The sequence below is a fragment of the Grus americana genome, chromosome 1, assembly GCF_028858705.1.
Source record: "Grus americana isolate bGruAme1 chromosome 1, bGruAme1.mat, whole genome shotgun sequence".
Classification (NCBI taxonomy): Eukaryota; Metazoa; Chordata; class Aves; order Gruiformes; family Gruidae; genus Grus; species Grus americana.
The window spans coordinates 102925494-102936420 of NC_072852.1; positions in this window are offsets into that span (position 1 = coordinate 102925494).

Consider the following 10927-nt stretch of genomic DNA (forward strand, 5'->3'; position numbering starts at 1 on the left):
AGAGAAGAAAATAACACTTGCACTTTTGTTCTGTATCGCAGACCCCTTCTCCGTGTTTCAGCCCAAACCCTCAGCAGCGAGAGCACAGGACAGCTTCTTGTTTGACATGGATGTGACAAGAGCATGAGCTCAGGGGTCAGGATTTGTGTCACAGCAGGCGTTTGCTGGGTGTGGGAAACGTGTTGGTCTCCAGTCTGTCAAAGCAGCCGTCATGCTGGAGTAGCTGGGGGGCTGTAAGAGACAGAGGAGTATGAGATCTTTTTGCATGCTGTTCAGTCATCTGCTTGCACTGGGACCGGTGCTTGGGAAGTGAAATGTTGCTTATTGCATCCTTGGTCTCCAGAGCCTTCCCATTTTTTCCACTGAATATCCCTGACATGCCAGCCGCTTTGATGTAACCTAGCCATGCGTGGCTTAAGTTGTCTTGGCTGCGATAGTGAAACCTGTGAGGCAACGCTTGGACTGACACAAATGTCGCCAGCCCTAAACGAAGCTGGTAAGAGGAACCCATAGGCGCCTTGTGCCATGGCCAGGAGGAAGCAAACCAGAAGAGCTGATTGCGCTCCTTGCTGAAAAGGGGGCGGTTGTATGTGTGGGTGATGGTAGGGGGGAATGAGGGGCAACATAATCCCCAAGTTCAGGAACTGGCATGTGAAAAAATGGTCCAGTGGTAAGAATTTCTACCAGCAGAGAGGACCGTAGCAAAGGTCATTGCTATCATTAAGAAACCAAGGCTGGAGAGGTATGTGAGCTGGGATCTCCAAGCAGCCAACTAGCCTGACCTCAGTAAATGGGAAATGAGATAAAGTGCAAAATGAGTTTACCAAGGCTGTCTCACACCAGGCTATAGTAGTAGGTTTATTTTGATAAGATAATTGACTATGTAGACAGAGGACTTCAGAAAGGCAGTCCTTACAGTGCCACAGGCAAAGCCATTAAGCTAGAGAAACAGGGGATTAATGTGAGCGTTGTAAGGATTTACCTAAAGAAAGGATGTCAGGAGGTTGTGCCTCAAGGGAAGCAAGCAGGGTGGAAAGGGGTTATTAATGATGCTCTTCAAAAGGGTGATCTTGTTTACCCAGCAGGAAAACAAGCTCTAATCAGATTCGGTCAGATTCAAAGGGCTAGTCATTGCAGAGATTGCTCAGGCTACAGCACAAGAAGAGCTGATGGCACCAAGGACTGCAATAGGGGAAACAGGATGACAGTCAGCAGCACAAAATGCAAACTTGCATGTGCAAAGAGTAGCTGTAAGATGTTTTGCTCCCAGCTCGTCCCCTGCCATTTGAAAATTACAGAGAAGGGGAGTTTTGATTGATTGATGATGAGTTCTCACCACAGTGTAGCTGAGAAAAAGAAGGTGGTGACCACAGATGAGATCTCCCCAGCTGATTTAAAGGCACCTTTGGGTGGCTCTGGAGGTGCAGGGCCCCTGCAGTGGGCATGCAGGGTGGCTCTGGGCAGCTCTGCCAGGCTGCAGAGGACAGGGCAGAGAGGGCCAGGCTGGGGGGAGAGCCCGCTGTGTAGGCTTCTTCTGAAGGTTGGAAACTTCTGAAAACCAGGGCTCGGCTGTGGGATGCCAGAGAGGGAACCTGTGAGTATATGGGCACAGGCAGCGCACCTGCTGAACAGGCCGAACACAGCACCTGTGCCATGGGATTGCTTTGTCTCCTCTCGTGGCTTTTCATGAGCACGTTTAGATCTTGGGCATCCCCTCGTTCTTCGCCCTCTTCCAGTGCCCTAAGTGGAAGACGAGATATATTGGCGGAGGAGCTGAATTCAACAGACAGGCTCACCTGAGCCCCACAGCGAGTGGACGGTGCCTCTGAAGGAAGGCACAACCAAGTAAAAAGTACCTGTGCCCCAGAGGTCCGAGGGTTTCCATCAAAAAAGTGTGAAACCCATGTAAAGGGGGAAGTCCCACGGCTCGCACTTACAGAAAATCACTCTTTTTTAGGTTCGAAGGGAAAAGAAACAAACCAAAGCTGGACATCACATTTAGGTTTGAGGTTCAAATGTTTTCAGGTTTGGTTCTTGTTTTAGTCTTTGGGGGCTTTTGCTTTTGTTTGTTTTCTCCTGAACTCCCCCTCCCACCTTCAAATGTCAACCTGGCAGGTTTCTGGAATTGAGTCCTTTTGAGCTTTGCTTCCTGAAAGCCCTGAATTTGCACTTCCCATGTTGCCATCCGATTTGTGCATACACTACAGTGAGCTACATCTGCAGATGTATCAGCAAGGACAGACACATAGCTGTCCCTAAATAACCAAATCTGCCAAAAAAAAATATGTTGTGTTTGGCAGGAAAACTACTCCAATGTGAGGAGTGGCCAGTCCGCAGGCTGCCAGCACAACCTTGCTGCAGATGGAGTTTTGGAGGCTTTCTGTACTGATCCCTCTACTGAGCACACGTAAACTGAAACCACCTAATGCTTTTTAGCACACATATGGGCATATTTTTTCATAGGGTTGGAAAAAGCAGGGTCCCTGACAATGCTCTTCTCATCATTTAATTTCTTATTCCAGTGCAGAAACAAGCCAGAGGCCAGTAAGGATACACAGGCACAATCTCAGCACAAGGAAAAAAAGCTTCTTAATTTCTTACTGTTAGTCTTAGAAATAGATGTTTCTTTTCTTTTTCTTTTTCTTTTTTTTTTTTCGGATTTTTTTACTAGATCAGTCTAAACCATATCTAGTGTATAAAATTTCATCCCAGCAGAGCTAATGCCTTTGAAATGAAGCCTAACCACAACCAAAGCAGAGGATAACAATGCCTAGCAGCGCTGATTACAGGTAGTGCTTTCAGCTTTGCTTTTAACAGAGAGTATAATTCTGCTCTTCAGGTGTGACTCCTATTGAAATCAGTGTTGCATTATATATACAAATCTGTGTTAGAATGGTATTCACACTTACAAACACTGTGCTTGTCCATACGGTGAAATTGCAGGTAGGAAGCTGCGCTGCGAGGTAGCAGCATGCTCATGAATTCTCATTAACTCCTCATTTACATGCTCTTAGTGGGCACAGGGTGTGATTTGCCTTACTCCACTCTCAAAGACAGGAGAGGTCAGAACACAATGGTTTGGGTGAAATTATATACGACAGTCAGAACTGATTTAATGCCAAGCTTTTGCCAACAGAGACCTGTTCTTTCTCTCTGCCCTCAGCCCACCACATCCTGCTGCTGACACTGGTTCTTGGGCTCGTCTGATTCCAGTAAATTGATGCAACTCACAAAGATGGCCAAGAAAAGCAAGTTGTTTTTACGTATTTTCTTTGCTGGGTTAGTGTGTTGAATTCCAAGGGGCCATTGAGGGATAAATGTTCCAGCGTGAGATTTGTCCCTCTCTCTGACCGTATGGAAGTAATTCTTGGGATTTCTACAGGCCTGCATCTTAGAAACCAAGCACCATGTGAATCAACTGTGGATTACTAAAATCAAAACAACATTCTGATGAGCAAAACCCATTTACAGGTTGTCAGCCCTTAGTTGTATTGACAAATTCCTCAAGTTGGCAGGACAAATGCCCGGCAGACCTCACGTAAAAGGCAGAGCTAAAGAGCTGCTTCTCAAACATGTTACTTCATACCTTGATTCATTCATTTTACACATGTGTTTTCATATCTGCACATCACCATGTGAACACACATGCTTAAACATTTAGTTGCTTACATTTGCACTGTGCCAGTTTTTCACTGTCCCTGTGGTTTTCTGATTAGGACAGCTTGAACTTCTGTGGACCTCTGCAAAACCTCTAGGACCGAAGTCCTCAGACCTCGTCTCCATGTGATCCGCTCCAAAGCTCACTCAGAGCCTTACACTTTTTTCCCCAGTGAACGCAAGGGCAGGCTCTGTTCCCCACGTAACACAGAACAATACTGTCCTCTCTGGACAGGAATCAGATTGCAAATCATCTTCCCCATGATGCAGTCACTTGTGCCAAACAGCAAAATGCCTGATTAGGCAGGCTTTCCAGGGACCTACCTCGCTGTCCTCAGCTGCACTCCGGCACCACTAACACCGGAGCAGGGAGAGCAGGTGCCCTGCCTGCCGGGAGGACAGGGCAGGGAGCATGCTGTAAACGCGCGTACCACGCAGCAGCAGCCCTCTGAGGTCAGGCGGGTCCTTTTTCAATGCTTGCTCATTGCTGCAGTTAAATCTCTTCCATGTAACAGCACACAAAAAAAGGAAAATACAGCCCAGCATGTATTACCAGGTGCTGCGTTTCAGCGGTGTCTACCTGATTGCTCGCCCGGTGCAGCAGCCAGTGCTGCTGAGCATGGTGCGGTGTTGTCCCTGCTCTCTGTCCTGGGACCACAGGGAGGGTAGTCAGGGCGACGCCATCTCAGGCCATCTCAGGCACACATCTCCCGCCCAGAGCTGCCATGCGCTGACAGCCTCAGCTGCTTGTGAAAACAGGACTGAGGTTCTCAGCCCCTTAGGAGCCAACAAAAGCCTACAAAGCAACCAGCACAAATAGTAACTTACAGCACAGTACAGCCAGCAACAGAGTGTGAGCCACCCACGTGCTGAAATAGCTGATGCAAATGTTAAACAAAAAATCAGCCTGTGTCTTTTTTGCAGCCTGCTACTACGGAGGGCTGTGACTCCCTGGCAGGGAGGGCTGGCACAGCCATTGCAGACAGCGCAGCCTGCTTTCTTGAGAACCAGCGTATCTGCTGCTCTATCTTCACACACTGGGGTGGAAACCGTGGGGGATTGGGTTGTCCTTTAGGAGCAGATGAATCACCTCTGCTGCAAGGGAAGAGCTTGCAGGAACTAGCCTGGGGGGTGGTGTGTGGGTAAGGGCAATGTGAGTGCCAGCTTGCATGCTGCGGGGCAGCAGCCCACTTGCTCTTTCCTGCATGGACCACGTGAACAAGCTGGGCTTCTGCATGGTGGGGACACAAACAGTCATGCCTCACAATAACAGTGTACAGCGATCAAGCGGGTCCAATATACCAGTTTGCTGTGAGTGTAACTGAAGAAGGCTAATCCCAGATTATTAAGGCAACTTTGTTTTTCGCAAGAAACTCTGATGCTTTGAGCAGTAGAAATCATATGTCCAGTCAGTAATCGGGATGAAGTTACACTTGCCAAACAGCGTGGATGCATTTTGCATTTACCTTACTTGTATTAATTTCCCACATTTCCCCCTCTCTGTTTCTGAGTTCAGAAGATTTTTTTTATTTGTCACTCCTGACTTACCATGGCACAGCAGACATACTACCTGTGCTTTCTAATGCACCACGTCACCAAAGCACGTTATCTGTCAGTGCACGGCCAGTCCAGTGCCAAGCAGTGCTGCATGCCCTGGGCATTGCTGGACTCCGGTCCCAGCCGGGCACTGTTCTTGTGATATTTGTCCTGTCCCCAGCACACTTTGATAGCAGTGACTCTCTGCCTTGGTCTTATGAGGGCAGAGTTTGGTCCTTCAGATTACTAAGCGAAGGAATCTGTGGATTTGACTAGCTGAGTGATAATGGGAAACAGAAGCTGTCTGCTAGCTTGGCTGTTAACTGATTGCAAAGCTCTTAGCCCTCCGAAAGGGCTGCCACAGCATACAAACCACTCCTGAAGGCCAGAGGACCACTGATCTCTGGAGCATGCATCACGCTGGATGGGCTGCAGAACAACGGGGCACCAAGCCCAGAACACTGTATAGAGGAAGGGTGCAAACACTGGCTCTGAGCCCATCTCCCAGGTTTAAAATGGCTTTTACGGGCCCCGTGAGGACTTCCTTGGGCCTAGGGTGATGGAGGAGCACAGTACCTAGGGGATGATGCCAGGGGAGGGATCCCCAGCAAACACATGCAACCTTTGCTGAACACAGGGAGAGGACTGAGCCCAGCACGGGGACACTGCCCCAGGCTTCCTCCTTCAATTGGCCTGAGCACCAGTGCACATGGAACCCCAGATTCCTTGAAGTGGGCCATCACCCAACAGCATCTTTGGATTAGAGCAGTTTTGAGACCTCACAGTGAATGGTCTTAGGGCACAAGAGGTTCAGGCTCCCTCCCATGCTCTGAGAGGTTGGTGCTGTCTGTCCTGCCATGCTGAAAGTAGGTTGCACAAATGAAACCTGCCCTTGTTTCCTGGAAGTCCTGTTTTTATTTTTCTGCAGACAAGACGATGCTTGAGCTCTAATCTGTGCTGAGATGAAGCATCTAACTTCTTCAAATCTTGCAAGCTTTACAGTCTGAAGGTTGGGGATGGCTGAGGGAGAAATGAGAACAAGAAATGTCTTGAGATATGGGTTTTTTGTTACTGTTATTTTCCTTTGTAAGATGAAAGTGATTTTCTGTAACCTGAAACTGTTGGATTTTCCTCTTTTCCCGCAAAGTTTTTTCTTTTGTTATTGACATTATGCAAGAGACAGTCTATCTTTGTGTGATCGACTTAACTTCTCAGGATGCTGGAGGATGCTAGGACCTCTTTAGTAAGGCTGCCTTCTGCCCTTCTGTGGTGGGCTGACCCTGGCTGGAGGCCAGGTGCCCACCAGAGCCGCTCTATCACTCCCCTCCTTCACTAGACAGGGAAGAAAAAGTATAACAAAAAGCTTATGGGTCGAGATAAGGACAGGGAGAGATCACTCACTAATTGTTGTCACGAGCAAAACAGACTGAACTTGGAGAGGAAAATTAATCTAATTTATTACTAGGCAAAACAGAGTAGAGGAATGAGAAATAAAATCAAATCTTAAAACACCTCCCACCACCCCTCCCATCTTCCCAGGCTCAAATTCACTCCCAGCTTCAACCTCCGCCCCCCCTCAGCGGCACAGGGGGACAGGGAATGGGGGTTACGGTCAGTTCATCACACGTTGTGTCTGCCGCTTCTTCATCCTCAGGGGGAGGACTCCTCTCATCGTTCCCCTGCTCCAGCATGGAGTCCCTCTCACGGGAGACAGTCCTTCACAAACTGCTCCAACGTGAGTCTCTCCCACGGGCTACAGTCCTTCATGAACTGCTCCGGTGTGGGCCTCTCCCACGGGGTGCAGTCCTTCAGGAGCAAACTGCTCCAGCGTGGGGTCCCCCACGGGGTCACAAGTCCTGCCAGCAAACCTGCCCTGGCATGGGCTCCTCTCTCCACGGGTCCACTGGTCCGGCCAGGAACTTGCTCCAGCGTGGGCTTCCCACGGGCCACGGCCTCCTTCAGGTGCCTCCACCTGCTCTGGCGTGGGGTCCTCCATGGGCTGCAGGTGGAATCTCTACACCCCCTCATCCTTCCTCCATGGGCTGCAGGGGGACAGCCTGCTTCACCATGGCCTTCACCACGGGCTGCAGGGGGATCTCTGCTCCGGCGCCTGGAGCTCCTCCTCCCCCTCCTTCTGCACTGACCTTGGTGTCTGCAGAGTTTCTTACATCTTCTCACTCCTGTCTCCGGCTGCAAAAGCTCTTTCTAAGTGTTTTTTTCCTTCTTAAATATGTTATCACAGAGGCGCTGATTGGCTTGGCCTTGGCCAGCGGCGGGCCCGTCTTGGAGCCGGCTGGCATTGGCTCTATCAGACACAGGGGGAGCTTCTAGCAGCTTCTCACAGAAGCCACCCCTGTAGCCCCCCCACTACCAAAACCTTGCCACGCAAACCCAACACACCTTCTTTTACAGGGAAAAAAAAAAAAAAGGTGTCAGTTACTTCCACTGATGAACAGATGAGTGTTATCATGAATTGATAACATGCATTCAGTTCATTACTCCATATACCTTATATTACACATGCTGGTATTGGAGCCATCGAATGCTGACAGAACAAGAGGAAATGGTCTCAAGTTGTGCCAGGGGAGGTTTAGATTGGATATTAGGAAAAAAATCTTCACTGAAAGGGTTGTCAAGCACTGGAACAGGCTGCCCAGGGAAATGGTTGAGTCACCATCCCTGGAGGTATTTAAAAGACGTGTAGATGTGGTTCTTAGGGACGTGGTTTACTGGTGGACTTGGCAGTGCTAGGTTAACGGTTGGGCTTGATCTTAAAGGTCTTTTCCAACCTAAATGATTATATGATTCTATGAAAAAACTTCCTAAAAATGTTACTCTGCTTTGCAATCAGATCATTTCTCTGACAAAGATGTTTTTAGGGCACTTGCACAACCATTTTTTGGTGATGTACATCTCTGAAACACATCTTGGATACTTCCCATTCAACCTGGACATTCTCATATTAAAAGCATATGGATGTGCTTTTAGTTCAGATTAATGCAGATGGGAATGTCCGTTCACATTAAAACCAATAAAAGGGATCCCAGTTCTGTAGGAGGGAATGTGGTTGTGAATCTTCACCAGAGAGTAGGTGCTGTGTTCTGGTTTTCAGTATTTATCACAGTTCTGCCCTTTCTGATATTTCTCTGAGTTGTTGACTGAGAAACAGAGAGAGGTTGGTTTGTTTGTTTGTTTTTACCAATCCCTAAATGTTCAAAATAATGATGTTTGACTGCACTGGAAGTGTGTTTCTGCAGTGGTGGCTCTGCCATTCGGATAAAGTTGATAATGTCAGTGGCTCTACAGGAGAAATGTTGCAGCAACATATTTGAACAGCCTTCCCTTTGAGTACAAAGGATTTCTACCACAAGTGCTGATTAGTGAAATTAATTTCCTCTACATAGCACATACTCTGCAAAATTTCGCTTGTCTTTTCTGCTTTTTTCCTAATGGTTTTGTTTGAAAGCAAAGGAAAAATGTGGTGTGTGTGATGCTCTCACATCTTCCTCTTTTCCACAGTAATTGTTTTTAGCAGAATTTAAAGGCCCCTTCTTATTAAATCCAAGCTTCCCTTTTCAGGCTGCAATGCTGCTTCTACCCATTTAAACCTGTTTCTGGAGCGCATATAGGTGAAATGCTGAAAGCTTATTAAAGTGTACAAGAAAGCTTATTCCTGTGGGGATTTCTCTGTGAATTAGTGGGCTTATAATACTCACTACAGTGCTCATATAAAGGAGTCTCTTCTGAACTGTGACTTCAATATGTATGAGTCCTTCAACTTTGTTAGCATCCTAAGGATGCATAATATCTTTTCCCTTGAAGAAGCGGCTTCCAAGAATCAAGGACAGGGAAGCTTTAAGTGATGGAAAAAATTATGACTTCTGCCTCTGAACAAAGCAGAACAAAGCACTTGGCTGCTACGCTTTCTCCGTTATGGCAGTCTGCTTGCATTCAGGGAGCTCTCCGAAGGGGAAGATACCAAGAGCCATGATACCTAGAAAAAGAGAAGGAGCTCTGACCGAGAATAGCAGCTGTGAGATCGGCTGTCTATCTAAAACCTAGGCAGCCTTAATGAAGCTATTAGACTGGCAGCTGATGAGCTCAATCGCTTTCCCTGGGACTGCTCATTGAAGAGCAGGGTTAAACCCCAAGCAAGAAATGCAGATGTGGATGTAACAGGCTGGAGTTTCTGTCTAGTTGTAATATGCTGATGGCAGAAATATGGAAAAAAAAAAAAAAAAAAGCTTGAATTTAAAATGAAAGTGAGGTGGTAAGCTGTACAGCTCTAATAGGGTTGCCAGTAATTATAATGATGCAGGATACATGATTAGACTAGAAGTAGAAAGTGCATAGGCCCATCTGACTTGTAGAGAGGTACGGTCCGTTTGCCTAAAATGCTGCACAGCCGTATGGGACATGCAGTGAGGGGAGGATGGATCGGTGGCCTGAGAGCTGGGACTGTGACGTGGAGAAACAGTGGATGAATGACCATAGTCATGATTTTTTTTCTTCTCTGAGTACCGTGAAAACACTTGTATGTAAACACATAGTTGTAGTGTCATCTGCATTTGCAAACCGTGCCGGTGGTCCTGTTAGAACATGTGTGGGTAGAGTATAAATGTACAGGATTTAAATCAGACCTTAATCAGCAAACACGTGCGCTAGAAACCCTGCAATGGAGAGGCGCAGAGTCCCAGTCTGACTCAATGGCAAACTCCTCTCTGCCGTTTCATGCGGCATAACTTTTTTCTCTACAGAAAAGTTGTAACCTGTTCTTGTTCTGCCATTTGATTTCTCTACAGAATACCACCTGGTTAGTTATGTCAAAATAAAACTGTGATTTGTATTACAATCTGATAAGCCCAATTCACTTCTACATCAGTACATCTACTCCATATAATCCAAGGCAGTTATACTGAAGAAGAACTGGAGCAACATAGTGGCGAATCATTTCTGATAAAAAGGATGCATTTGTTTCACATCAAAGTAATTTAAATCAGCGAGCCAGAAATCTGCATTTAAATAAATGATTTTAATCTTTGCATTTCCACTTTATTTTTTTTCCTTGAAGAAAATCAGGTTTTCATTGTTGTGTAATCCTTTCACTGTGTTTATTACAGCTAAATATAACCCCTTACACTATACCAGGGCTCTTATTTTGCAGGAGGGTGTGCAATATCTGTACAAATCTACATCACTTAGCACATGTTTACTCCTGTGGGCTCTTATTTACTAAGCCGTTTGTTTTTCTGCTTAGGATTTACTTCAGACTGGTTTTGTTTTGCTGCTCGCGTTCATGAGGGCTCTGCCCTTCCAGGCTTTAGAGCAAGGACTGCCCACACCTCTCCCCTGACCCATCCAGAGCTGGGGTGGGCTGGGGAGCAGGAGGAAAGGGCTGGCGGTGGGTGCCATGGGCGAGCGGTGGGTGCCTCCGGAGGAGGAGGACCCGGGGCCGGGAAGGCAAGCTCTCCCTCTGCCTCTCCTGCCAGGGTGGATGGATGGATGGACGGACGGACGCTCTCCAGAGCCCCTTTGGTCTCGGGGGCACATCCGGAGGCTGATCCCTGTGCAGGTGCTTGGCCATGACGGCCGACACATGCAGCTTAAGCAGTCTTTCCTAAATTTGTGTTATGTAAGTGAACTCGATGGATTACATCCAGCAGGGCCTGAAGTGATGGTGTGAGGTTTTTAAATTTCAAATAAAATTCTATAGGATTATTCCCACAGTAGCGTC